At 33.7% G+C, this 4,170-nt stretch overlaps 1 non-coding gene across 1 annotated transcript; it reads right to left on the bottom strand.

Annotated features, from left to right (window-relative positions):
* Positions 1–2,067: 2,067 nt before the first annotated feature.
* LOC114231157 (U1 spliceosomal RNA) lies at positions 2,068–2,230 on the bottom strand. The gene has a single exon (XR_003617136.2). It is a non-coding gene; the product is annotated as a U1 spliceosomal RNA (small nuclear RNA).
* Between the last annotated feature and the right edge of the window lie 1,940 nt (positions 2,231–4,170).

Here is a 4,170-nt window from a genome sequence, read left to right as displayed (position 1 = left end):
ATTCTTTTCTGTTGCATCTCAAATTGATTCATGCCAGTTTATTTATTTGCTAATCTAGAGCATTTATCTTGCTCTTTTACATGCTGGCTGTTTGTTGAATAAAGACAATTATTCAAGCAAATGGTGTAAAAACATGCACTGTTCTTTTTTCTATGTGATTTATACTTACAAACCATTTAGGTATTGATTTATTGTTTTGCTTTTTTCTTTTGCTCTGCAGATTTGATTTCATATTTAGATATCATTTCCCAGGTAAAGCAGGGACTATCCTAGTGGGTAATAGGGTTTTATAGTGCCTAACCATAATGCCACATGCAATTATCTTTTCATGATGACACACTCCTTTTAACAAGTTTAACGATGATGTATATCTACCTCTTCTCAAGTAGATGCGAAGATTGCCTCTGCTCCTGGGCCTGCTTCATGATGAGGGTTGATGTGCTCCAGGAAGGAGCCAAAGGACAAGAGGAATACACAATGGTCAAGAATAAAATAGGAATAAGAAGAGAATACTGGAAAAATACTACAGAGGAAGGTCAGATCTACCCTGCTCAGCTAGCTCTGTATTAGATTCATCTTTCCTGTCCTCTTGTTTATACCATGATTTCCCCTCCCAAGGTGGAAGTCTTTGCGTTTGTCTTTATAGCAATATTAGGAATTGACATTTTTTTAATTTAGAATACTTAAATCAGTTAGATATGCATATGTGAGTGTCTCTATCTGTTCATGTATATATTTATAGATGTGTTATACATAAATATGTTTACAAGTGTATGTATGTGTTCTACATTTGAATGTGGGTATATTTGTATGTGTATTTATATATTTGTCAGTTTGTGTTTGTATGTACATAGTATGTATGTATATGGGTATTTGAATGTGCATATGTGTTTATATTTTGGTATATAAGAAAGACAAACTTGAGATAAGAGCTCATCTGTATAATTTTGGGGTTGAAAAGAAACTTTCTAATTCAATTCTGGGCTATTTATATTCTGGTCTATGTCAATAAACTCGTGTGCTTCAGGAGAATAATTTTAGGATGAAGGCAAATTGACCTTGGACAGTTTCTAGGAATTTGGTCAATTTCCAGGCTAGGTAATTAATTGTGACTTGTATGTTTTCTGGACCCTGCCGTTTCAATTTAATGAGGATTCATTTTCTCTTGTAAGCAATTTTTATTCTATCTATGGATTGCTTTTCCCCATTGTAGGTGGTTCTTTCTCACCAGCAAGAAAAATGCCTCTATTCAATAGAAGTTCACTAACTACTTAGCAGCTTTAATTAGATATCAAGAAGTTCTTAGTAAGCCTTAGAGAAGAAGTACAATTACTTTTCTTCTATGAAATTCAACCCAATATATTCAAAATCTTAGAACAATGCTGAGCAATGATTATGAAACTACTGATAATAAATGGGCTCCAATATCTTTCATACTTTTACCAGCAGAGTTGTTTGCTTTTAAACTCATTTTCTATTTATCTGCATAAGGTATAATTAATTATACATTGCAGAGAGCTGAAAATCATATGTACTTTTTCTTAATAGGTTGGATTGTTTTCCTGGTTAGCAGCATATAAACTTCTTTCTGGGAATCACAAAATTGTTGTACTGAGTTGAACTGGATGCAAATATGGCCTGAAGTTTCGCGCCACTGCTGTAATAATATGTACTGTTCATCTACTCCTCAGGTTGCCATTAGGAATGAAAGCACATTATCTCAGTGGGATGCTGTTATCACTAAGATTACACAGCCTGCATACACACAGGGCCTGGCTTACATCCGGAACCTAAAACATTGTGAGAATGCATGAATATGGACATAATAAAGTGACTCCCAGTATTCATACCTGGTTAAGAACAGCTAGTTCTGCATGGAGGAAACAAATTTTACTGTCCACTTTTATGTATAGAAAATTATAGTAAATTCCCCCCAATAATTTATTTTAACATTGAAATTTCTAACCTATATTTCTCTCAGAGTCTTTATCACTAGGTAGCAATGAGAGTACATTGTAATAAGAATTAATGTACTTCAGATTTATTCAGATTTTTTTTTTTTATTAATAAAGGAGAGCGCAAATGCAGTCCCCCACTACCACAAATTATGCAGTCGAGTTTCCCACATTTGGGAAAATCGTAGGGGTCAGCACATCCGGAGTGCAATGGATAAACCTCGCCCTGGGGAAACCACCTTTGTAATCATGTATCTCCCCTGCCAGGTAAGTATTATTCAGATATTTAATAAGCAATATTTAACCACATTTGAGTATGTCTTCCTTCCTTCCTTCCTTCCTTCCTTCCTTCCTTCCTTCCTTCCTTCCTTCCTTCCTTCCCTCTCTCCCTCCCTCCCTTCCTCCTTTCTTCCTTTCTTCCAAACATCCTGTTATCTTTCTTTCTAGTTGTTCCTTACTTTGCTACAAATTTAAATGCATTATGAGAAAAAAATAATTTGCTGGCCAAATAGGGTAGGAGACACGAAATTAAGTAAGATCATTCATAAATTAAATCATATAATTTTAAAATATATACCACAAGCCTCTTAACATTATTAGGGACAAAAATTTAACTCTGAACTTCTTAGCAATCATTGAAAGGGGGAATTACATAATAAACAAGATCAGTAATAAAATCAGTATCACTCCTCTGAAAACAAAGTATGAGAAACATTTCTTCTGCAGATCATTATAAAAGGATCCTGCATAATGTTGTGAGCTGAATTTTTCATTGTATATTTTACATTCAACACTATATTGCAGAGGGTTCAGTATAGGCTGAAAATGAAGTGAGAACAAGGTATTCCTGGTGTATAGGTCTCAATTTTAGAGTATCTAAAGGCAAGCTTGGAAATTGGAAAGCCACAGGCCAAGTTTGGTCACAGATCTGTTGCACTTATCTTATTTTTATTTAGTTAGTTTGCATGCCTGGAGATCAGTGCTTCTCAAACTAACTGCAGTGAAGCATGGGTTTTATTTTTAAATGTTCTATTCTTCATGAATCAATAGTTTTCTAAAATGCAATTACAAATAAATTAGACAAAAAGAAATGAAAAAGACACTAATATAAGCCCACGTTTTTTATTATTAGATTTAAGAGACATAAATTACTTTCAGCTTCCTATAAAATTTTCTAAATCTTCCTCTCAGTTTCTACTTTTATCATGGTCCTGTAAGAAACACTTTGCAAACAAACCTGGGCCTGCAAAACTGATTTGAGTAGCACCCTCGTCTCCATGAGGCCAATCACTTCCATTACTCCACTTCCTACTATGACCCATTGTCTTAGCTGGGAACCACTTCACCCAATTCCATTGTAGGTTTGGCAACTGGAAGTAGCTTTATTTTGGACCAACTACACTAGAGCAGTATTCAAATTTCAAAAAATGTTAATTCATATAACTAAGTTTTCAATGTATGCTAGATATACTAGAGTCAAAGTTATACTTTCCTACAAATGGTACAAATATTCTGTAGTGCCATCTAAGGATACACCATCTGTTTAAAAGGCAGTGTGTCGTTGGTGAGGACAGATAATCTTTTAACAGTCTAAGTTGCTGTACTGTATTATATTCTTGGGGGGCAACTACTCTAATTCTGCATGGAGGTAAGCTGTCTCTGTATATTTCTAATCTTGGCTCTAGCACACTATCTCTCCAACAAGCCATGTAACCCCTCTGAATTACCATACTCTTATCTACTTATCAATCTAAAAAGTTTATTCCAGTAACAGGCTTACTGGAAGATCAAATGAAATAATGTACATCAACACTTTGGAATGTTATTTGCAAAAGCTAAGTTGCATGTTTAATAAGATATATACAAATGTTAAAATGACAAGAAATTAAAAATAACTGAAATCATCATTTCTGTACTATGTATAACTTATGAGGAATCATTGAAATTTACTTTACTTTTATATGTTACAAAACCCCAATATACTACTGTTGTTTTAGACAATTAATTACCTTTTAGAGCAATTAACACTTTAAAAATATCTTTTATATTTGCCCTTATTTGTACCATTACAAGAGTTCTGTATGTTTACATGTAAATCCACATTTCTATCTGGCATTTATTCCTACCACATGAAGAACCTTTTAGAACACATTTTATGGTACAGTTTTTGCTGCTTTCTTTTTATCTTTGATTTTCTGTTGTTTTGATATGATAT

The sequence above is a fragment of the Eptesicus fuscus genome, chromosome 10 (genome assembly GCF_027574615.1).
Source record: "Eptesicus fuscus isolate TK198812 chromosome 10, DD_ASM_mEF_20220401, whole genome shotgun sequence".
Taxonomy (NCBI): domain Eukaryota; kingdom Metazoa; phylum Chordata; class Mammalia; order Chiroptera; family Vespertilionidae; genus Eptesicus; species Eptesicus fuscus.
The sequence above is the reverse complement of the archived record's forward strand: the minus strand, read 5'-3'. Positions and strand labels throughout refer to the sequence as shown.